General features: G+C 45.3%; 1 long non-coding RNA gene across 1 annotated transcript; it reads right to left on the bottom strand.

Moving 5' to 3' along the window:
* Window positions 1-5,564: 5,564 nt before the first annotated feature.
* Window positions 5,565-19,835, bottom strand: LOC109143776. Its single transcript, XR_002044135.3, has 3 exons — window positions 19,579-19,835; window positions 6,752-6,896; window positions 5,565-5,728 (listed from the first exon to the last, which is right to left on the bottom strand). It is a non-coding gene; the product is annotated as an uncharacterized LOC109143776 (long non-coding RNA).
* Window positions 19,836-25,365: the final 5,530 nt, after the last annotated feature.

Below are 25,365 nucleotides of genomic sequence, written 5' to 3'. Positions count from 1 at the left end.
TCTAATAACCAGGAGGTGACAAGGGGTCTGGAAGAGGTTTTTTCATCTCTATATGGTGATGGCAAACACCTGGCCATTGACACAAGCTAGAGTTCAGTTATGTACATTTTACAAAACCAGGGGAAGTTTTCAGCAACACCTTTTTCAGTCTGGGGAGGGGCAGAGAAAACAAGAGCCTGAGCTTGGAGAACGTCATGTTTCCCAGGCTGCGCAGGAGTTTAACTTTCCATTCAGGGCAAGATAAGCTTCTGAGAAAAATTACTTTCTTTCATATCTGCAAGAACACAATTTGATTTGTTTTTAAGAGAGAAAAGGGTTTTCTTCCTCATTTCTAGTAAGTGCCTAACAGTTGCCAGGTGAAACAAACAAGGCAGAGAAATAGTTTCACTCTGGGCAATCACAGCCACAGCAGCATTTAGCTTTTGCAGAATGTGCTGCAGTCTTAACCTGCTCATTTTCCTACAAGAGCAGCCCCAAAGGAACCATTTGCTCACTCTTTCACCCTGCTCTTAGGGGGTTGATGTTGGTCCACCAGCAGCGGCAGCTTCTGCACTCAGAGAAACAGCCTGGACACCTGCTTATTTTCCTGTGTGTGCAGACAGTCCCTTCCCTTCCCACAAAACCTGCAAGGTGATTACCTCCCACAGATGTTCCTTGTGCCTATCTTGACATAACTTGGTCCTTGTGCCACTTTTCCTGCATCCCTAGAGACCTCTCTGAGATCACCTATTCCTTGGATACCAAGAGAAGGTAACCTTACTGCAGGGATGGGGCAGTCAGGGAGAATGGTGGGACACTCACAGGGCCATGAAATTCAACTGCTGAAACTCAGAAATCTTAGCTGATATAAAGGATTATTCAATCCTGTCAGACTGTTCTGTCACAAGGTGTCTGCACTTTGTCACTCTCCAAGCTCTTGCCACAACCCACAATAGGCATTAGACTTCAGAAAGCATGAGGTAAAATGTTGCATGGAACCATTAAGTCAGTTCCTCGTTTCAAACCCATTGCAGCTGGTGCCTTTTCTTGGTCTTAAAATCAAGAGTCAAACACAGTTAGAAGGGAAAAAGGGATTTTACTTTGGTATTTATTTTAAGGATCCTTAGGTGTACACGTTCAGGTCGAATGCACCCCAATGCACACCACAATGCACACACACAATCAGGTATAACATTACTAATTAGCATATCTATCAAAGATTCCCCAGTGAGAGGCTTGAGTGATCCCCCCTCCCCAAGGAAATTTCCCTTGGATGGTTTATCTTAGTTCACAAAATGTGTTCTGGAGAGGACTTTGGTGTCTGGACACACTGATCTCTAACTACAAAGCTTCTAAAATGTTTAGCTTGACAAACAAGTCCAAGAATGTAGGCAAAAAGCACTAAGAATACAGAAGCTATAAAACGGTACAACAGGGGTATAAAAGAAAAGGCAAAAAATCATCATGGCATCCCAGCCAGAGGACAAACTCTGCACACTCACCCTGCTTCATCCAGTCTTGCCAAAAATTGGTGAGGGGTGACTTTGGCAAGCTTGGCACCGTCTCTTTCTGTCTCCTCCTGTGGCACACACATGCCTCATCCTCTTGCTGCATGCTCTGATGGCTTCAGCAGACGTGCAATCCTCCGTGCAGAACCAGTCTGCATTGCCTTGGCACTGCCAGGGGACTGGGCATGGCCTTGAAGTTAAAATCCAACAGTAACAGTTGGGAAAACACCACACAGTCCCTGGAAACTCTGCTTTTCCATTGCCAAATTGACTGCAGCTGACTACCCTCAGATGTCCCAGATGAAGACTGTGCTTTTGCAACAGAGAGAGCTGCATTCAGATTGGATGTGAAAAGATGTGATTTTTGTTGTGCTGGACCACATTTCCATCTGGCAGGTGTCAGCATGCCAGAATTGCTGGGGCCATCCTCGTATCTATCCATCTGTCTGTATGGGTCATCACGCTTGGAATACCGCAGAGGAATAAAGTAAAAATCGAAATTCTTCTGCTCAACAGCTGCATGCTCTGGTGGTTTCATAAAATGAAGGGAGGGTTGGAGAAGTCTGCCTTTATGTGGTCACTCATGTGTGCCTGTTAGTGTGGCTGTCTACAGCTCCACCATCTCCCTCCAGCTTTTGAACCCATCAGCTCAAGGCCTTGGGACACAAAGGATGAGAGGTCAAGTTGGGCATCACTCATTTTCCCTGCTCCTGGTGTGTCAGATCAAGGCTCATGCCAGCACAGTGTACACACTTCCAGGCAGTGACAGATTTACAGCCCTGTCCCTCTCTATCATTAGGATCAAAGGGACCCTGACCCTCAGCATCCAACACCCGAATGAAAACAGAGAGGTTGGACTCAGGTCAGTTCAGTGGAGAAGGGAAACCTTACTGCAGTCTGGATCAATCCTGCCAGGGGCAAACAGGGTGACAGATGGGAAAATAAGGTGTAAAATCAGAGGTAAATAGGCAAGAAAAGGCAGGGAGGAAAGAGGAAGGTCTCAGCACAGAAAAACAAATGAGCAGTATTTAATTTCAGCCCTGCTCTCTGTACTCAAAATATGGGCTATCTCTCAGAAAATAGTGTTTGATTAACAAACATGAGCTGCAGCCTGGAAAATTTATCTCCTGAGAGGCCCCACACCTGGCACTTGCTAAATGCAGCAATATTTTGTGCAGGATGACCTGCCACTCATTGGCCAGAGTGTGGCTAGCACAAGTCCCACTGATGGCTAGCAGGTGGTAAATGAACATGCTGTAGGCAGGACTGAGACACTGCCAGGTAATACAGAAGCTACTGTGGTGCTTTGGATCTCTAATGATCTGACTGGTCAGAGCAAGACTGACCACTGACCATCACTACCTTGTGTGCACAATACAAGTTCTCAACATGCTTCAACTCACTTAGAATCACCAGGGGTTTAGGATTACTGTTAAAAAATGTTAAAGGTCACACCTATACATACACCTTCCTTGGATGTTCTTACGAGATTTTTACAATGCACAAACACATCCTGGTTACACCTACAACAATATCAACCCAGTGCACCTGGTGTCCAAACCCAGTCACAGCCAGAGCTTTCTGAGTCAGAGCAAGATTATTCCAAGCCCCATTTCTCTATTGTCTGTTTGAATCTCTGCTGTCCCTCTTTAATTCAGTGGCTCAGACCTTTGTCCAGTTCTGTCCTTTCATGACACATCTTCAGCCACAGACAGGTGAGAGAAGGAACTTGTTACCTTTGGAAATAGCCTTTGGAAAAGCCTTCCTTCCCTCATCCCTGGACTGGACATTGTAACGGGCCGTGCTGAGAGTTGTACCAGGGTTCTTGTGGAAGGATTTCAACGTTAGAGAGCATTTGCTCTTTAACTCATAGTACTCAGAGACCACAATAAGCATAAATCACATCTGCATATGCCCAAAATCCTTCCTAATCATCAATTCATTCTGCAGCAATGATCCCTTTTCTGTTCATGCCAGCTGATCTGTGCTGAGGGCAGAGCTGCATTTTCAGCCTCAGAACCCAGAGGGCAAAAAATAAGAGGAACGCCCATTTATCACCTTCTACAAGACAACGAGCTTTGTGCCCATCTTACAAGTTTGGGGAATTGTCTGCTGCTCTTGAACTCACAAGCTTGACAGTGCTACAGTAAAAGCAAGTGGATTTTAAAAATTCAGTGGTCCAGGCTCTTTCCAGAATCTGTAACTCATTCTTTCCCCAGAGAGACAAGAAACTGAGATGAATGTCTCTGCTGGAGTTGTGCCACATGGATTAGTGAAGTGGGACTTTTCCCCTGTGTGCAGATTGACTTCAATTCACCCTGGCTCTGTTTCAATGAGCCTTGTCCAAAAGCAGCCACCTGGGAAGGAGGAAGGGTAATTAACTGATGCTTTTGAGAACATTCCTGCAATGAAAGTACAAAAAATAAGCCAAGGGCAAGGAGATGTGATGCCTTCATATATGCATATTTGTGTGTGTGTGTGTTTTAGCAAGCAAACTTCAAACAGTGGCTGCCATCAGGGCTTTGCAGGAGAAGAAAGCCAACAGCAGTAAATCTAGGAAGCAGCTGTTTGACAATCTGTCTTCAGATAAAGTTTCTTCCAGACCTGAGTCCAGCCCTGGGCTTCCCAATACCCAGGCTCCTCATCTGTCTAGCTTTGACTCTTAAATATGTCAGAAGCACAGTAGGAGCTAGAAAAATACGTGGTTTCATTCAGATCCTATAGCACAGAATTGGCTGTGATTTTTAAGGAGAAAAAAACCAAACCAGGATTCCTTAATTTGTTATCTGGCGTCTCCTGTTTTTGCTCTCTGACCATGGTTCCCATGCTCTGTGGGACAGGTTAGGAACCAGAGCTGCTCCCCCACCTCCACCCTGCTCGAAACTTTCAAACCTCAAATCTGGTCTGTCTCTGACACCAGAGCTTCCCATACTTAGTTTTTCCTTTTTCTTCACGGATGTCTCACTTGCAAGCAAAGGCAGGTGTTTGCCTCTGCACAGCAGGTACCAGGATATATCCAGCCAGATTTGGGAAGGGAAAAAATGAGCCTGGTACACCCTGTGGGGCAAAGGGTGCAGCAAAACCCCTGAGGGCCCGCTGAAGCCCTGGCAGGAGCTCTGGTGGGCAGCACTTCTTCCCCCAGAAAACCAATCTGCAGTCCTAGGTCTCCCAAGCATTTTTTTTTTCTGTTTTTCTGGCAGCCATATCCTGTCTCTTCTCCCCATGCTGGCTACTTTTCTCCATAAAAATCAGTGCTAAAAGTAAAATGGGGAAATTATTTTAATAGCTTTTAAACACCTAAAAATCACTACACCCCAGAGGAACCCCTGGCAGAGTTTAGCTCCCTTCATCTGTTCTGACGTCCACTGAACACTTAATTCATGAGTTTCTATGGCACGGGGTGATCAAAAGCCAATGACATTATTATTCATTGCATTTGCACTTTGTCTGAAGCACTTGCAGGTGAGATGAAAATGCTTATTCAAATGCAGGCTCTAAAACACTGTTCACAAATCCATCTGGACACCAATTAAATTACATCATGAATCCAAGATGTAGCAACTTCTTTTATCTGGAGACAACCAGAACAATGCCTGGGTGAGGAATTCTGAAAGCACACAGCTTCTGGTTACAACTTGAGGCTTTCATTAAGGAAAGGTTTCACTTAGTCTTTCTTTAGTGTTTTTTTTCATCTTTTGCTGGAAGTCCTTGAATCATTCTTTCTCCTGGGTGATACTGACAGCTCTTTTTAGAACAAGATTGATGGCCCATTGTCAATAGCCATCATGCTCCTGTAAGAGAAGTGAGAGACATGAAATAATTCGGTTTTCAATAATTCAAGTGATGTTGCTAAATTTGGAAAACAGACACTGGGAGGAATAGGGACATGATGGAACCTTTTTGGGGGAAAATAATTCAGGACTTGTCACTGAGTTTTAATTTGATCAGGAGTGTCGTGGCATCAATAGACCAATAGATTTGTATTCCAAACACTGCTTTACTAGCAGTTTGAGTAATAATCACCTAATGAAAATAATCACCCAGAGAACACATAACACATAATTTGATACCTTTTTGGCCAGACTTTTAGGTATGTTTAGTCTTCTAGTTCACTTCTGTTGTTTCTGAGTCCTGAGTCCACCTTAGACTGTTGGGAGTAGAGCAGACATCAGCTCATGAACACATCCACAAGGTTCATCCCAGGACTGATTCCCTCCCTGCGCAGAGAGGTGCTCCTGTACCTACGGGGCAATGGAAACAGACTTCATGCTGCAATTCCCTTCCCTGTCCATCAATAATATTTTACTTTCCAGCTGGTACCTGCTGAGTCCTGCGCTGCAGGGCCAAGTCCAGTATTTGAACAGACTACTGATAGATGTTTTAAAACCAGTGAAGGTATGAAATAAACTTTAACAGATGGGAAAAGACCAAAAAAAAAAAAAAATCCACTAGCATGTCTTTCTCAGTTGAATTTAATAGCCTCTTAGCAAATGACATGGTCCCTCCTGGAGGTAATTACAAAATGTAATCAAGGCACCAAATGACCTCCTTGTGCAGCATTTATGTGTTACCACTCAGTAATGCTATTGCTTGGCTCTTCCCTGCTCATGCTCTCCAACACTCTTCTCCAAGGGAGGGCAGGACACCATACCTGGAGCAAGCTACAGCTAAGCACAAAGGACCAGAAAGGCAATCCATCTCTGTCTCAAAATCTCCCCAGATTGTGAACACCTAGAGAATCTCTTTCTGCACCTGAGAGATGAGTAATTTTTTATCACTGGTTGATCATAGAATCACAGAATGGCCTGGACTGGAAGGGACCTCAAAGATCATCACCATGGACAGGGACACCTTGCACTAGATCAGGTTGCTCACAGCTCCATCCACCCTGGTCTTAACCACTTCCAGGGATGAAGCATCTGTAAGTTATCTGGGCAATCTGTTCCAGTGGCTCACCACTCTCACAGTAAAGAATTTTCTTTGCTCTCCTTTATCCTGACACCTTGGAGCTCCCTATTGTTCTGTCAAATTCTGCTGAAGTGAGGCTCAGAGTTACAGGTCTGAGACATGAAGCTCTGCTTGTGCCAGTCCACAAAAACACCATCATGAGCTAATTCTTATTCCATAGGAAACCAACCTAAAAATCTACTCACTAAAACACTAGAGCTGAGTTCTGGGCTTGGAAGACAGAGCAACGCAAGCCTGGTGAGAGTTTTATTAAGATGACACACATCTGGCTGAGGTTCAGGTCTCCAAATGGATACCTTAGGAAAGGAACAGGTCTTCTCCTCCTGGGATGTCTTAGCACGGAGCAATCCAAACAGCATCCATATAATCGGAAGAAAGCTGCTCTCATCTACCACTGGGAGTCAAAGCAGGTGCCTGACAGCTTCTTATTACAGGTCACGCCTATATATGGGATTAAAAAAAAATGAAAAAAGAAAAAAAGAGAAAGATCAATAAAATAAATTTACTCTTCATGGTTCTCTGCTCTCATTCTGCTTTGATGATGGACGGAAGAATCAGCAGCAAAGTGACTGGAATTTCAAGTGGCAACATGAAAATTTAGCCAGCTGTCTCCTCTTCAGATCCCACTTTTCTCCCACCATTTTGTCTCCTCCTACCCCAGTTTTAGAAGTTTCCTTCCTAAGAGGGTACTTCCCAGGGGCTTGAGAGACCGTGGAAGGTCCCTTAGTCACCCCCCCCCGGACAGTAACCCCCTTGCAAACCAGACTCCCTGTTCCCAAGCCACCCCCTGACAGCTCCAGAGAGTTTGGCTCTTGGAGAAGAGCACCTCTATGTTTCATAGCCCACAATTAACTTTTCTTCTTCCAAATTGCCTGAGCACTTTTTGAACCCAAACATGCACATGTTGGCTGTCACACCAAGCAGCGAGAGGAAAAAAAAAGGTGATTTTTGAGAAAATTGTGACCACCGTGTGGTGCCTGAGAGTGACTCTCAAGAACACCATCAGCACTTCCAGCCCCCAACAGATACAAGAATGAGTAGGCCACGATGCTTGCAGAGCACAACCATCCTCAACCCACCCCAAAGAAAGCTGCCAATTGGAAGCTGGGAGCACCCTGCTGGGAAGAAAGCCCAAATCTGTAGAAATCCTTTTTTTCATTCCATTTTTTGGAGTGAAAGTCTGAATTTAACTTTCATGACACAGAAAGTTCTGAATTAATTTCTCGTTTAAGCTAATTGTTGACTTCTCCACAGATGTTAAAATGAAACTGCTCCGTAACGTGTGGCAGATTGAGCAGGATTAAAATACACCACCATGAAAATGAAGTTTTTCCTTCTCAGGCCAAAACAAAGGACATTTAAGGCCAGAAAGTGCAGCATGCATACACTGCATTGTTTTTAAAAAAAAAGGCAGATCCAAAATGATTCACAGCAATTTTTTTCCCCACTAAAAGTATAATCAAACCCATCATATTCTCATAAAAGAATTTGCTGTCAAGAAACATGGCAATTTCTGATGGCAAAATCTGCTGTCTGGAAGGTTTCCTATTTAGCCACAGATGGAATGCACTGTGAGATGCTGCATTCTGGAAGTGCTGACAGAAAATAACCTGGTTTCTGCTCCCTTCCTCCTGTACATACAGCCTGCTGATCTGTGCTTGACCTCCTTCAGGAACTGTGGGATCGTTTAGGAGAGAATTGCACAGATTCCCATGATGATTCTTTTTATTGATTTTGCCAACTAAGGAACTCAGCTATTCCTCCAGGAGCAGCAGAAGAGGTAGGTGATAACACAGTCAACACCAGTGAGCAGTTTTAGCAGGCACAACAACATCTAGGTTGCAGAGTCAGTATTTTGCAGGAGAGCTTGATGGAGTACGTCCTGCTTTTTTTTTCCTAGAATGTTCTCTGCTGAGAACTGAGGGGCAGAAGTGCTCCACTCTTCAGAGCACATGTAATTTCCCCTTGTGCTTGAACCCAAAATTTTATTCCCTACCTCCCAGTCTAATCTTCCTCCAGGTGCAAACACTGCGGGTGAATAATACAAGTGTGTGCTGGACCTTAAGGGACAATAATTAAGGGGAATTAAAGGATGCAATCTGAAATGCTAAACCTGCAGCCCCTGCTGATAAACATTGCCCCTAACTCATGTTGGTACAAAATACTACTAAACCAGTGGGATTTGCTGTAAAAATTGCCTTCTTGCAGTCAGGCATCCAGTTTTTGTCCTTCCTTGATGGATATTCCCCATATAGGTCTTTTTCTTTTTTGACAGAAGGAAAAATGGGAACATTCAGGACAGTTATCTCTGCATAGTTGAGCTATACAGATTTAATCAGCTCCCATCATCCGAGCAGCACAGCTTCTACCAAGGACCCAAATGGTGCCGGCTGCAGCATTGTGCTTATTAAAGACCCTGATTTGGCCTTCATTAGGATTAGTGGGGAGACTGTCAAAGACACCTAAATAATTTAGCAGTACAGGTCATTAAGGATAAGAAATGTCCTTCTGGCAAACCCGAGGCACTGCTGAAAAATCCCACTGAAGATTGCGAGATTGCGCACTGTCCAGGGCAGTTCTGCTGTGTCCCATGAAGAAAATCTCTTTTAAAACTGTGCATTCCCAAAGGCTGTTCAGTCGTGCTGTTGAGTCACTTCTCCCTGACTGCCTGAATGAAGTATTCCCATTCTTTTTAACAGGCCGTCTGCTTTCACAACTGTGCACTGCTCCATTAACACAGTGATGCACACATAAATGCTAGGAATGGCCACAAATGCTGCCATTGGCCAGGAGATGTTTTCTGACTTACGAACATACAGCAGTGTTGAAATGAGTGCCATCCCATCATCAGCCACTGGGAACCAGGGGATGATGGACACACTTTGCTGTGACTGTCCAGAGCACAGAGGGAAGAAGAAGGGTGCTTAAGGAGAGATTCCGAATCTTCTCCTCTTTCAGGGCTCCTAATTTAGAGGGAACAAGGCACCATCTTTTTGCTGTCAGAGTGATGGGGTTTCAGGCAGAGTAGCTGGGAAAAGAAATTTCCTGGCTGTAGAGAGCTGAGTGTCTCACAGAGCTGATTTTTCTGTGTTATTGGGTGCTGCTCTGACCCCTGTGGCTGTCCATATAGGGAGAGCTCCAGCAAGGATCAATCAGCTGCTTAGCTGAGCATAAAAGGGAACATTAGTGCGGCCTCAGGGATTTGTAGGAAAATTACCTGAGAAAATAAATGTTGCAAAGGAAGCATTTCTACCTGCTGCTAAAGTAACCCTGGCAGTAGAGAGAAGCTTTGCTTCATTCTGAAGCACCTGAATCTCTTCCAGGGTGCCTTGCAGCAGTAGTAGTAGATGGAAGGAGCGATCTGTGCCTAGCAGAATTATTTCCTTCCTGCCTGCTTTGGCAAGGCATAAATCTCTTCTCTATTACCTGGGCTACGTCTCCTCATTGAATCAGGGAGCCCTTCAATTCAGCAGCAACACTCATTTACTCTCCATTTCCATGTGCCCAGTGCACAGGAAGCAGAACAGCCAGGAGCTGCAGTGGCAGCCCCAGGTCAGGGTGAGCTGTCTCTATTGGCAGTTCCCACCTCCAGAGATCTGGGCTGCTAAAGGAGATGATTTTTATTCTCCTGTACCACCTTCCTGGATTAAGCTGAAGGGCTCCTTATCCATCAGGGCACAGCACCAAGTGGAAACCAGTCTGGTATCTCCACAAAGCACTGCGAGAAGAGGGAAAACTGTAATCACACCCTCCCCATCCCTCACCTTTCTCCCCTTCTCTCTGTCCTGTTCTCCAGCACTTCCACCTTCCTCAAGAAACCCTGCATAGTATCTCCAATGGTAAATCATTCCCCCAAGGGAAGATGGTGTCTCTGGCAGCAACAGTTTCTCTCCTCAGCCTGTCCTCAAGAGCCTGGAGAGATCCCTTGGCTTACGGCCTTTTCATTGTCAGGGGTAATCTCTCCCTCCCTATAGCCATGGGTCTGGGGGGTGATTCATTCTCTGGAGATTTGGTTCAGTCCAGCCCAACCAAAAGAGACAAAAAAATTCCCATGCTGGAATACTGCTAGGGAAGAAATCTGTTGGGATGATTTTTCAAATTTACCTGTGCAAATTTTGCTGATGCTGCCCAGAGGAAAGGTAGCAAGACGTGATCTTGTGAATTCCTGCCAGCCCTGCCCTTTGTGATTTACCTGCTGCTGGTACCCAGGGCCAATATTAATGGCCACCTGCGCAGCACTGATCTACCTGGTCATGAAAGGCACAGGAAGGTGGAAAAGGAGAGGAATGAAAAGCTGTGCTTAAATTTCCAGAGGGTCTTTCTTTGTCCTCCTCTGTAATTGTGGGCACTGAAGAGTTTGCCAGGAGGAGTCCTGTCAGGTATGTTCTTGACAGGTGGGAGTATGAACACTGGAAGGGATAATTTTCCTTTCAGCACCTGGACCTACTGGTTTTCCAGTGAATGTTAAGTTGCTGCCTAGGAAAGTTTTTTTAACTTATCTGAAAGATTTCAATGGAATACAACAGAGAAGCAAATCATCCTCTCCCTCCAACCTTTTCTTGTCTTTAGCATTTCCAAGTTTCAGTGCACTTCTTCCTCATACAGCTGTATTAGGTGTTTCAGTTACCCCCAGAGTGAAATATGCTCCTCTCTTTATAAAAACTTCTAGATTGTTTGAGTAATTTGTTCCAAAGGCTTAATGCAGTGAATGAGGTTTCGTTTCTTGTCCTCTTCCCCAGTGGTGTGCTGATCATCCTTTTCATAAACTTATTTCTTGGTTCAAATGAAGTGAAATGACATGGGAAATAAGCTGGGATCTCTACATCGTTCATAATTGATTTGATACAAATATTTGATCATTTGAGCAGATTGCAGAGTATTTCTCAATACTCGCAAAGAAACTGATTTTTTTTTCCTTCAGAACTGCCCCTCTTGAGAGTCTTTATTCCTAAGGTTTCAGCAAATTGACACAAAACTTTCAGAATATAATTGAGCAGAGTGGGTTTTTTCATCTATTTTTTCATCTAGACTGTCAAGACTTGAATTTCTCATTAAATGGTTTAGGACTTTTGTCAAGATCCACTTTTCTGAAGAAATGTTATTTGTTTACTCTGTTCTGTTGAAGGGGTTTGTTGTTAGTTAGTGAGGAGAGAATTGCACTAATTAGGACTTCAAAATACATATTTTTTTGCCAGTGGTTTCCCATTAGAAATGATACAACAAGAGAGTCTGACTCATGAGGGAAATTAGATGTATTCTCCAAAGGACAGCTCCCATGTCACTGTCTGGCAGTTTCCCCAAATAATTGTATTTCCATATATCCTACAAAAATCAAATCAAGATTCTAATTTCACCAACATGCTCCATTTTTGGGCAATTTTCATTATGACAGTTTCCAATAGGAAAAGAAAACCCAAACAACACTTTCTGTGGGAAAGGCAAGCAGGAAATTTTTGACCAGCTTTGGGGCAGCATAGCTGGCATGCAAGAAAGTCATGTGAAACCTTCTTCAGACAGGCAGGAAATATTGTCAGCTCCCTGGACCTCCAGTTAGGTGGTCACCACCTTCCTGCTGTTTAAGTCAAAAGGAGATATTATACCTCTGGGAGAAAGTGGGCCCCTGTGGCCACATAAATTGTTCAACTTACAATGATCTATTGAGTAGGGTAATATGTGTGTTGTAAAAAGAACAACATGTGGAAATACATGTAACAATCTTGAAATTATCTCTTTTGCTGGGGATTTACTTTGAATGAAGGAAAGCTAAACATTTCTAGACACAATTAGCTACTGTGGATGTTACTCCAGGGTCTGGAGTGGCTGGAGGTTGTTGTGAAGCTACAAGAGACATTTCCTGCTCTGAAAACCTTTCAGGCAAACTGTGCATGGAACTCTGAATATTGTATGAAGTGTCATCATCGTGACATCATTAGAGATGAGAAATGTCAACACAGGGAGGTGATGTGACCAGGAGTACACCAAAATTCAGTGGCAAAATAGTGACCCTGGCCCAGAGACAAACACCATATCCGCCGTACCCACCAGGAGGCTGCTGAGGAGGCAGAGCCCCACTTCATCCTGGTCCATGGAAGCAACAGAAATGAGCTGAAATTATAGAAGCTAACTGGATTTAAGGAAAAATATTTTATTATAAGGATAGTGAAGCACTGGAATGGCTTGTCCAGAGAGCTGGTAAAATTTCTGTTCATGGAGAGCTTCAAGTCCCCTCAGGAGAAAGTGCACAGTACCCTGGTTTGAATTCATAATTGACCCATTCTGAAGTACACACCTCCAGAGGTCTCCACCAGTATGAATAATCCTCTGATCTTGTGCAGCATGTTAACCTCACCGCTCTCCTGGTTTTTCCCTCATTTTTTTTGTGTCTGTGCTCTTCTCTCTGCCTGTGCTTGGGTTCCTAGAGGGTGATCGATACAGGTCAAGAGCTGGACTGGCAGCTCTGTGCAGAAAGAGGAAGAAGAAGAAATATTTGCTTATTGTTACTGCAGCTGAAACCACATCAGAACACAGTTTCTCTCTCATTGATAATTTAAGAAGTAAAGAGGCTGCACCAGGGACACAAAACTGGTGAGCTGGTGAACAAGCTGCTGTCAAATGGATTTGTAGTATTGGTAATTATGGTTGTGACTGATGAGTTGAATAAACTCTTCTCATAAAATTGAGACAGCTTCTGCTAAGCACATCACAGGCATGTAATCATCTTCTGCACGGTCCAGGGTGTTACACCCTGCAGCAAAGGTGAGCTGTACACCACTGCTCAGAAAAAAGGCTTGACTTTCATGAAGCCAGGAAACCAGAAAAGAAGGAAGATAATGCTCAACAAAACCAGAGAGAAGAGGAGCTGGAGAACTTTCCCACACTGTGCACCTCTGCACCACAGCATAGAAGAGCTGACACCACCCACAGTGGCAAAACAGAGCCCCAAAGCCATGCTCCTGGTGCTCTCACAGGCAGGGAGGGCAGAGGACAAGCCACCTGAGGCTGGTAATATCACAGGGCACATAATGGCTTTAAACTGAAGCAGGGTCAACTTAGATTAGAAAGAATTTCTTATGACGAGAATGGTGAAACACTGGAACAGGTAGAGGTTGTAGGTGCCCTGTCCCTGGAAACATTCATGTTCAAGCTGGACAGGGCTCTGAGCAACCTGGTCTCAGTGAAGATGTCCCTGCTCACTGCAGGGGTGTTGGGATTGGTGGTCTTTAAAGGTGCCTTCCAATCCAAACTGTTCTATGACTCTATAATGAAGTCACTTTCTGAAAACTCTTCCCTTGATAAAAATCCTCTCTCTCAAGAGGATTTATCCCTTGCAAGAGGGAAATAGCACTGGGAAGGCGTCACCATCCCAAATTATCTTCAAACACCTTCAGTGATGCATGCTTCTGTAGCCAGCTCCTTCAGCACCGTCTGCTGCAAACACCCTCCTCACGTGCAGCTCAGTGCCTGGCTTCTGCTCCCTGATCCCTGCCACTTCCCTGGCCAGCACACACTGTGAATCCTGAAATTGAACAGATCGCTCACAACTGGCTTTCTGTGGAGTAGCCGTGCTTAAATTGGCCTTCCCTGAGCGTTCAGCCCAGCGTGCTGCTGGCTTTTGCAGGAAATGAGTCGAAACCAATTCCTGGGATGTTGAAATGAAATCCAGCTTTTGAACATTGGCAGGAAGAAATCAGGGGTGGCTGAGCTGCTCAGGAGCACCCTAGCACGCTTGAATCCATCCCCTGCAGTCCAGGGTTGGAGGGACCCACAGCTCCCTGGAGGGCAGGGAGATGGGGCAAAGTAGATCTGCATAACTGCAGCTTGGGCAATAACCATAATGGCACAGATCGGGGACGCTGATCCCCATCCACGGGGAATATCAAAACCACACCCCAACCCTTGGCACGTGGAGCTGCTAAGATTTCAACCTCCAGAGACGAGAAGCAGCACATCGTGTACAGCTGCTGTTTCGGTGCCACACACACGCTGGACAGCGTGAGGGTGGGTAATGCCGTGTGCGCGAAGGCAGGAACACAGCCAGCTGTGGGAGGTGAGTTTATGACTCAAAACCCTGGATAGCTCAGGCTATAAAACACCCAGGATTTGGGTGGGGTTTTTTTTAACTGAAGGTCCATTGTAGCGCTGCATTTCCTCACTGCTTTTCTTACTAAATTGTCCGCATTCCTACATTGCCCCGCCTTCCCTGCCCCTAATCCTGGCCATACCCTCGGGTTCTCCCTATTGGTTCCAGTACCCCAACTCCGCCCATGTACGGCCCCTGCGCCCTGACAAAATCCCCGGCTCCCTGACCGTATGGGCTGTGTGCCTTTGGGAACAGGCTCTTCATCATGCAAATAAATCTTCCTCTGAGGCCGCTGTGCTGGGACCCTTGTGCCTCCTTTGTTGTCACCGTGTTGCGGAGCCCAGCGAGCCGGAGCCGGAGCGCGGGGCAGCCCGAAAGGGCTGCGGGAGAGCGGAGCAGCCGCTGTCCCGGGAGCGGCCCCGCAGCGCTCTCCGGGAAGGCTCTGGCTTCCTAAACCAGCGCAGGAAGCTGAACCACCGCAACAGTCCATATCTAATATAAAATGGAAAAAGGCCTCTTTTACCTTTGCAGATGACTGCACAGCAAAGGGGCTCCTGCAAAAATGAGTTTGGTGCTGAAAAACAGAGATGAGCAGCTTTTTTGTCTGCCCCCATCTTTCCCTTTCTTCTCCAGCCTTGGGCCTTTCCTGATTAGCTCTGCAGGAGGAAAAGCTCACTTCTGAGCGTTATTGTTACTGCCCTATTTTCCCCAGTGGAAGGAGATCAAAATTCCCATTTATGGCTTGGGTTTTGGACTCTTCCTTATGGCAAGCTCAAGAGAAGTCACGTTGTTCTCTGCTTGTCAGGTAGGATGCACCACTCTGAAAGTGAGCGGGGCAAAAAGCTGAAGCAGCACCCAGTTGGAAACATGGCACAGGGACAGAAACCACAGGGCTGGAGGGGGTTCCACAAGGGATGAGACATTAGCAAGAGGGGCAAGGGAAGGTGCAAGAGTGTGGAGCAGTCACTCAGCTGTGGGAGGAAAGCCAGAAGGAGCTCAGGGCTACATGGAGAGCTGCAAGAGCAGAACAACCCATGCCTTCCTTTAGCTGTGGAAGGTCCCCACCCACACAAACATCCCTGACCTGCCAGTGGGAGGCTGGATGATCCAATTTGCAGTGAGAATGTAATTCATTAGGAGCAGGAAGGAAAAAGGACACATCATAAATTTGATGGAAATAACACAGTTTTGAAGGTACTGACATGAATCACAAATTGCAGGAAATTTGTTCAGTAGAACTGGGTAGCTCAGAGTGATTCAGATGTTTCATTTCACCTTTTCTTTATGCAAGTGCATCCATCCTTCTCTTTGAAAGGAGACTTTTATTTCATATTTTAAAGCGATAATAAAAAGAGCTAAATAACCTGAAAGTTATATGAACTATTTTATCAAGAGAAATCCAAGGGGTCCAAGGTATAATGAGCACTTGAATAACAGCATAAAGCACTTATTTTACCTCAGCAGCGACCCCAGCATACCAGGTTCCCCAGAGCAACATGGGCCAGAGCCCTGAAGGGCTCTGTCCTGCAGAAAATGTTCAGGTTTGTGCCGATGAAATGTGAGCATTAGTGCATGAAGCTTGCAGAAGTCCCTCAAAAGGATGAATGTTGCATGACAGCCAGAGGCAGAACAAAATCTCATTCCCCATTCATCAGTATGGGTCCATTTTCTATGGGCTAATGCTGGTTCAGGTAATAATTAAAGGAGGTGGGAGGGACAGAAAAGCTTCCTCTTCCTCCGCTTTACAAAGTGAAAAAGTTTCTGAGTTATGGGATGCCTGCTTTAACAGAAGTGGCACCTTAGGCTTGTGATCATCCCTACACACTTTTTATTTTGAAATCTAATTAAGCAGGAAACTTTTATCATTACTAATCATTTATTTGCAATTAATACGATGAAGATGTTTTTCACTTCAGTGTCTCACTTCAGAACAAAAAGGAATTGCAAACCATCCACCTTCCTCTTGGAGCTCTTGGAAAAAACGCCCCTAGGCCTGAGAGGAGCAATGCTTTCAAACCCATCTCAGCTGACACCCTGACACCTTCTGCTTTGAGCAGAATTAAAAACACCATTGTCCAAAGGCCAAATCTTTTTATTAAGATGAGAATTAAATAATGTGAAATCAATACAGCACTGTCAAACTTCTGCCTCCAAGAAGATTTCTGCTAGGTCCAGCCTACAGCTGGCTGGGGGTTCGCTCTTCAAACACATCTGCACTTAACACCTGCATATGGCATTACTCAACTTCCTTCCTGAACAACATGGGAGGAACACCTACATTTTCCCCAAGGCAGTGATTCATGATCCCATCTCTCCTGCTGCAGCTGCTCAGGAGTGACATGGAGCCAAAAAGGAGCAGAGAGGGAAGAGCAAGAGGTAGAAAGGTTGTGAATTCCTGTTGGATTGTGTTTTCCAGCAGTCCTGACTGAAAAGTAATTTCTGTCCACAAATTGGAAGCGCAGTTGTGCTGAGAAGGATGTGTTCAGAAAGAAAAGCCAATGTCAGAGAGCTTGAACCACACTGCCATTTTTCAACAACTTCTTCATCTGATAGTCTCCAGAATCAATCAGAAAAAAACATTTCAACTCCAGCTTTCCTCTGTAAGAGGAAAAGTCTGTAAGATTTCTGCCAACTGTCAGCATGTCTGGCTTATCCAGGAGAAGCAGAAAAACTTCTAAGCAAAAAGATCAAGTGATCCAATTCCCTGAACATTTAACTCCTCAGGCTGGGATGCTGAGGGTTTATTTATCCTGGGGTGGAGCAGCCAATTAAATATCTGAAGCTTCTGCAGCCTGTCAGGGAGGTTACCAGCCTCAGTTACCAGCATTTGTAGCCAACAAAAGGAATGAAAAATGCACTCTTTGAAAAGCAAGGCTGAAGATGACAGGTAGGGAGTAAGCCAGAAGGATGCAGGCAGGAAACAGCAGCAACCTGCCCTCTCTGCCTATCTGCACGGGGCTGAAAAAAAATGGGGATGGAGTGACACTGGCTCTGCTGGAAGGGGATTGCCAGCCCCTCGAGCAGCAGTGGGCGTGGCAGGAGATGACAGCTCATGGCTTGCCCTGATTTTCACTCCTGCTTTCAGCCCCAGTGTAGCCAGGCCCTTTACTGCGCTGCCACCTCAAGCCCTGAGCCCGCAGCTGCCAGCCCCTGGCTGACACTCAGCCATGCAGCAGAAAGCAGATCTGGATCCCTGGCCAAGGTCTTGCACCACCTGAGAGATCCAGCCTGGTGTTACCCCTCGCATGGCTCTGCCCCAGAACATTTGCATGGATGCATTTTGCATACATCTTCTGTGGGTGCCGAGGGGATGGAGCCAGGCTCTACTTGGTGATGCTGAGCAACAGGATGAGAGGCAACAGGCAGAGACTGGAACGCAGGAAGTTCCACCTGAACATGAGGAAGAACAGGTTGCCCAGAGAGGTCGTGGAGTCTCCCTCACTGAAATATTCAAAAAATATTCAAGAAATGTCTGGACGCAATCCTGTGCAATGTGTTAGAGGATGAACCTGCTCAAGCAGGGAGGTTGGACCAGATGATCCTCTGTGATCTCTTTCAACCTGTCCCATTCCGTGATTCTATTTGTCTGCCCCTCTAAGACACATCTGGGTGTTGCTTTATTGTCCTTACAGCCCCTCCAACAGCATCTCTTGACTGGAAGAACCTCCTGAAAACGGTACTAGCATCCAAACCAGATCAGGAGGAAGGTGAATCCTCACTGGCTCTTGTTGCTTCCTCCAAACCTCCTTAGAGCAAGTTTTCAAAAGCGCAGAAGAGATAATTAATTGCACATTCTCATGTGCACAGCAGATGCTGGTAATTTGTTCAGTGTAAAACTTTTAAATAAAACAAAACTGCAACACCAAAAAAAAAAAAAAAAAAGAAAAAAAAAATTCCTGCATTTCTTTATGGAAAATAAGGGTCCTGCCCTGCATGAAATTATTATTTTCCAGTAAGGGGAATGAATAAAGCCTATCCTAAATCATTTTTTAACTCACTGAGAATTGAGAAAGCATCTCAGCAATTTATAGTCAGATATTCATTGGAAATTGCTGAGGCATCAGCAGCACTACCTAACAAAACCAATCCTAAAGTTTCATGGAAGTACGGAGGTGGAAAGATACCGATACTGTATAGCACAATTAATTTCTCCAAGTAGTAGAATGACTCCTGTTTCGTAAGGGTCAGATTGAGAGAGTTAGGAAATGTTCTTCTGCAAAACCTGAAAATTGTTTGCATTACTGTAATGAGGCAGTTTATTCTGCAGTCCCCAGAACAAATTAAAAGTTACATATTGACAAAATTGCCCCAACAAATAAGAGCTCAGGTCCTGTGTAACTGCAGCATTGAGTATTTATTTCTACCAGCAGGTCCCAAATGAGTTTGGGATTATTATTTTGGGCAAGGGAGGAGCACCTCATTATTACAGAATCATAGAACAGGGTTTTGGGTTGGTTTAGGGCCATCTAGTCCAATCCCCTGCAATAAGCAGAGACATTTGCAACTAGACCAGGTTGCTCAGAGCCCCATCCAGCCTGACTTTGAATTACTATCACCATTTTACAGGCTAGGGAAACTGAGGCACAGAAAGATGAAGGAACTTGCACAAGATCACCCAAAAGGCCAGTAGCAGAGGCAGAAAATAAGTCTGTTAGGATCCAGTCCTGGTTTCTGGGACACTCTGTCCCCTCTGGGAAGCAGTTTGGCTCCCTGTTGCCTCCACCAAGGCTCTCTGCCAAGCTGAGAACACCCACAGGCCAACCTTGCCAAGGTATAAATCTCAGCACCAGCAAAGGACCTCCCAAAAGCCAGCAGTGGACCACCTGCAGCAGGGGGATTCATGGAGCTGTGTGCTTGCCTTCTGGGTGAATGTGGAGAAGTTGGACATGGGTGTCCAGAATTTCATCCTGAAGGTCCCAAATGCAGAACATCCACTAGGGACTCAGGGGAGCAGTGGCAGTCACGCAACAGCCTGAAGCCTGCAACAGGAGAACCACAGCATCCACTATCACATCCTTGGAAGAGTCAGAGATTGATACAGACCTCCTTGTACTACTGGGAATCTGCTCGTAGGTCCTCTTGTGCCATCCATTCTCCAGGCTGAGCCTCTCAGGGTGTCTTGGGGTCACTTTATGATGTGTATCCCATATCGCTGTTCTATGCCCAGAAATTAATTTTGTGCCTTCCTGTGCCTTTAAACTGAGCCTGAGAGGGGGGAGAGAAGAAACCGAGCAAACACTTCGAAGCAGTTTGCAGTTTGTTTTCATGTTTTCAAGGACACGGAGATAGAGACAGCTCTGTGTTCAGCTGTGGCAAGAGGAGGGGAGGAAGCACCCAGCTTGCTTTCTTTCCAGCCAGCTTTTGGCCAGTTTTCAGCTCCTTTTCCTTCGGAGAGCTGAACTTTGTTTTCCTGGGACTCCAATTTTTCCCTTCTTCTCTGCTGGACGGTTTCAACATCAGAATACATTGGGAGGACTTTCCACCGAGGCCTTGGCCCTGGAGGTGGGCCCACCACCCTGTCCCAGCTCCAAGGAGGGGGAGAGAGAGAGATCTATGGAAGGACTCTGAAATTTTCCCAGGTTTCTCTCAGCAAATCGAGAGGTTTTATTATTTAACATTATTTTCCTTTTCCTGTGTGTTTGTTAAATAAATAGTTTTAATCTCTTTCACTTTCCTTTGAGGAAAATTTATTTTTTCCCGAACCTGGTGGGGGAGGGGTGGTTGTAACCTGCCTTCTCTCAGAGGATATATTTCCACATTTGGGGACAATATTTACCAGCACACAGGGGAATGCTCCAGCCCAATCACCTCTCCCGTTTGCAAGGCCTGGGGCACTTCAGAAACATGGAAAAGACACAATTCTTCCCCAGCACAAAAGGGGCGAGCCAGGATTTGTCCTGGCCCACGAACACCTCTGTGCATGCAATCCATTTTCTCCTGATCCATCCACCACCCTGCCATCCCAGTTACTATGCAGCAGCCAGATCAGTGTGGAGCACGTTTCCCTCGAGGATCAGTAATTCATCTTTCCTTGGCAGCCTCTCAGCTCCTGCAAAAACACTTTGTTCAGGCCTGCAGGGCTGAGAGTTTGAAGAAATGTTACTTCAGCTCTAGCACAGCCCAGTAAATGTGATTTGTGCCAATGCTGGTAAAAGGCCACGAGCTTTCTACTGCCCTGACAAGGCAAGAACTCAGGGCATGCTAATACAGGAGGAAATGCACTAATAATAACACATTTTGTGACATTTGGGTAATTGGTTTTATGAAGGACTATAAATAAATTCAGGCAACAGTTTCTGCATCCTTGCAGAAGTGGTAGCAGTCAATCAGGGAGAAAAAGTGGCACTGCCACCCCTGCTCTAACCACCACCAAATCTGTGTAAACATGCCCAGAACCTCCTTTTCCATCCCTCACAGCCTGAGATGTTCCTCCAAATAATGTGTTATTTTGATACACAAATGGCTTCTGCCTTGGGAGCTAAGAAGCAGCTTAGGAGAACCAAGGAACCAGACACCACCCTTAGACATCTTTCATTTTCAAAACTGTTAGGTTTTGGTGCAGTCTGAAGGTCTTACCCACATTTTATGGTACTCCATAATAATAAAAATTGAGTATACCAGCAAAACTGACCTATAAAAATAACCCTAAACTCATTAAAAGTAAGACATGATAAAAGTCAAGTTACTCCTGAGATGAACTAAAATTAGTGAAGTAAGTGTTCTCTCAGATCTGAAAATCCTCAAAAAATGGTAGCTGGTACACAAATCCAGAGAAAAAGGACAAAAACTTCACACCTGAATGTGAAAAAAACACTTTTCCTCTGCTCTGGCAATGGCCTCAGAGCACATTTAGCTCTGACCAAGGGTTGAGCCATTCTGTGGTAAGCACAGAAACCAAAAGGTTTCCTTCAATCTCACTGTTACTTTCTCCTTCAATTGAAGAGTAGAAAAAAAATAATCATGAGTCTGTCTGCTCTTACTGAAGATTTCTTTCCAAACCCGGTAACTGAGGACTGAGATGGTGACAAGACAAGCATCACTATAAACTTTCTGCTGTTCAGTAGCTGTTCAGCAGCTCTTTAGCAGCTGTTTTGCCTCCAGATAAGTAAGAGATTTACCCTTCCACCACCCCAAGCAAGTATTGAAGAGAGGCAATTTTGTGCAGAGCTCTCTGGGGACTCCAAAAAGGAAAACAGCTTTCTGAACAGTCCACAGGAAGGCTTGGAGGGGACATCCTGGCTCCCCCCAACACCACCATCAGAACACCACAGCTGGCACTGGATCATGCTATCAAGACCTCCCATCCTTTACTCAACACCTTGTCTTCACTCACATGCACCTCATTAAACTCTGGCTGTTAGCAGAAAACAAGAAATTTAGCCATGCCTAACCAGGGCACAGGCAGTACCATCCCCAGCCAAGCACTCCCAATTAACATTTGCACCTTCACAACCTTTACCATTTGATAGGAGACAATTTGCAGTTTTCCCAGTCTTACCTCAGAGTGGGGACTTTCACCCTCACAGGGAATAAATGAGCCCTTAATTGATGGCACAACATCCCAAGAGTGAGCAAGCAAGCAAAAAAAAAAACACCCTGATTTTCATTTCTTCTGCACAATGATCCCAATTATGCCATATATCACAACATTTGCATTGCCACAACACAGCCTTTTATATCTGCTTGAGTTGCCAGCTATTTAATCTCAGCCTACCTTTAAAAAAAGGCTTGTAGAAAATGAGATGCTTGCTTTATGCTGATGCAGTTAAGAGAGCTAATTTCAATTCCAAAGCAAACAAGATTTATGCAAGTCAATAGACTGAGGTGTCCAGGAGCCAGCTAGAAAAAGGCTCTTGTTCTGTTTTAATAATCCATGGGACAGTCCCAGGAATTTACATAAATTGAATCCTCCAGATCTCATTTCATTTTGGGCAGTGACTTCCTAGGGTTTGGAGGACATTTACCACTGACCTCAGAAGTGCACATACAACTTCTGCGGGCTTTGCATGTGGTCCTGAAACATATTTGGGGCAGCATAAAGACAGTTTCCCACTTGGTGCTTGTTTACCAGGATTAAATGCCACTGGGATGGAAAGAGGGCAGTTTCAGTGTCTGCAGAGCCAGTGGTTTACCTGCCCATTGCAGAGTGTGTTCAGGAGCTCCAATGTTTACAAACAAGGCATGCGTCGGCCGCTGTTTTTGGGAAGGCCATGCAAAGTTCTACAAAGGCACAACAGGCTGCATTTCAGTTAGACCAGAGATCTGAAGAGTCACTAAAATAATCTGTCATTAACATATTATAACATCCAGTTCCTGCTTCTTTTCTCATGGCAGCGTACTAAAAAAACAGCTGATTATTTCACCAACAGAAGTTAATATTTTCCTATCTGATCCTGGTTGTCCTGAAGAGCTAAATGTAAGGAGATATCTTCAGTGTAAGGTTTTCAGCAGAGCTCAGGAAAGTTCCTAGCCCTTCCCTGCACACATTTATGTTGATAGCTGTATAAAATTTGTAGCAGCCACAAATACAATTTGTCAGTCTCTGGGTTAGAGTGCCTCTCCAGGCACCTGCCAGGTACAAGGGTAGTGGAGGTTCAGTGGTCAAGGATGCTCATATTTCAGTATCCCAATTCCCACACTTGCTTACACAGCCTCAGGATTTCTGCTTGCAGGGACAAGACCGACAGAAGCTCTGCAGCTCTTCATCACATCTGAGCTATTGAGAAAAACACATTTTCTATTACAAAGCGAATAGAAATCCCATAGCAACAAAAGCAATTTTTATCATGCTCTCAGAGAACATTGTAAACACTCCTCCACCTAGGGGCAGATATGTTTGGGTTTGCTCGTTGCACTTACACAAACAACTCTCTTCAGAAGCAGGACAAGAAGATGGGGTAAAATTAGAGTAACTTCCTTCAGTTTGCAGAACACCTGGACACAACTGAGAGGTGTCTGTTGGCAATGGAAATACCCAGGCAAAGAGCTGCAAAAATGGGTGCTGATCCTTCAAGAGAGCATCTGTATGGGACATCCAGGATTCCGAGGGGATAATTGATGTAGTCCCCTCAGTCGCCCTGACTGAGCACAGGACACTGATCAGTCCCCTCCAGTGTCCTTCTGGCCAGGTGATCAAAGCAGGCTCCATGCAGGCTGGATCAGACCTTCCTCCAGCAGACACCTAGGACTAGACGGACGATTACCTGCTGGGATAAGGAACAGGGCTGCGGCAGATGCTTGGCGCTGCCTTCCTTTTGCTGAGGGTAAGAAACCGGCCTGTCTGCCATTCCTGTGCATCTCCTGTGAGATGCTGACCCCCTGTGGAAAGAGTTTAGGTTACATGTATGAGGCTCCAAGAGTTGGGAAAGGAAGGCTTGACCTAGTCCCAGGTATCTGGGGGAGCCAGGGACCACTTTTCCGTGCTGGAAATTCATCCAGTACTGTCACTTACCCTGCTCCTCCCATGTGCAGCAGCAGTGCTTTCTTCTCTCTTCCAGTGCTGGGAGGCACAAGTGTGACAGTCAGACATCTGTGTTTCAGGAGGGCTTGTGAAACAGCATCTTTCACCAGATAACACAAATGCCCCAGTAAAATGCAGACAGTGATGATTAAGCTCAGGGAAGAGCAGCCCAGAGGGACATCTGGTCACATCTGCAGCTTCAGTGCTGGTTTCAGATGCTATCACACAGCATGTTCCCCAGTGGTAGGGGTTCCCTCAATATTCTCTATAAAAATAAAATTTTAGGAGGTAAAACTAAAGATATAAACCTTGCTTGCCTGTGTCAGTATTTCTGACCAAGGCCCAGTCTATGTTTCTCTGCAGCAGGCATCTGGAACATGACCAAAACATGTCAGTCTGGGGCCAATGGTTAATTTCTCACTCACTGCTCACTCTCATTATTTCCCGATCGAACTGGCTCTGTTGATAGATGGAGGATGCTCAGTGGAGCATCTGAAAAACCTGTCAGGCATTTTTCCTCCCACCTTTCCCCCTATCATCAGCTGAACAGCTCTGCAGTTAATACTGAGCTGACATTCTTTGTGACCCAGTGAAAAATTTGGTTTCCAGCAGCCACATCTCTTCCCTGGTGAATCCAACCATGGCAGACTCATGCCTGTGCTCTTCTCCTCTAATATCTGAATTCCTTGCTTTCCTAGAACAACCATCTGCAAGAAGCATTTCCTACATTTGGAAAGTAGTTTACAAGAGCACAGAGCAAATAAGCTTCTTGCCAGTTCTTCAATTTCCTATCAAACTGAGATCCCAGATAGTTTTGTTCATGCAAGCAGTTGGGCAAAAAGCGTGTCAGAGCTGTAGAAACATCATGTTTCATTATTCTCTCAACATCTCACAGAAGAAATAATTTTCACCGAACCATCTGGGGTGTGCAGCAGACACTGAAAATGTCAGATTAAATAGGAAAAACATTTCCATCTATGTTATCTGGCTAACACAGAAAGCAGTGAAAAGACCTGCCGTTCAGCAAGGAAAAGGGAAAAGTAGGTAATTAAAAATCTGTAGTCATCTTAACCAGTCCCATGGGTTTTACCAAGGGAAGGTCAGTGCAATTAGCCAACCTACCCAGCCAAGCCATGCTCAGAGGCCCCAAACTAATTTCATTTTATAGGTTATGGCTTGTCTTGAGAGAAGCCTGTTCCTGAAGAGTTCCCACATATCCCTTCTGGAACCAGCTCTGTGACCCCCAAGCTCACCAAATTGTGTTTCTGCACAGATGGAGCCTGGTACATCCAATTTCACCCAGGTGAGCTGCAACATGGTATGTGAAGAGCATCTGTCCCACTGGCTCTGGTGCCCCTTCTCCTCTGAAC

This window comes from Corvus cornix, chromosome 3 (genome assembly GCF_000738735.6).
Source record: "Corvus cornix cornix isolate S_Up_H32 chromosome 3, ASM73873v5, whole genome shotgun sequence".
Classification (NCBI taxonomy): Eukaryota; Metazoa; Chordata; class Aves; order Passeriformes; family Corvidae; genus Corvus; species Corvus cornix.
The sequence above is the reverse complement of the archived record's forward strand: the minus strand, read 5'-3'. Positions and strand labels throughout refer to the sequence as shown.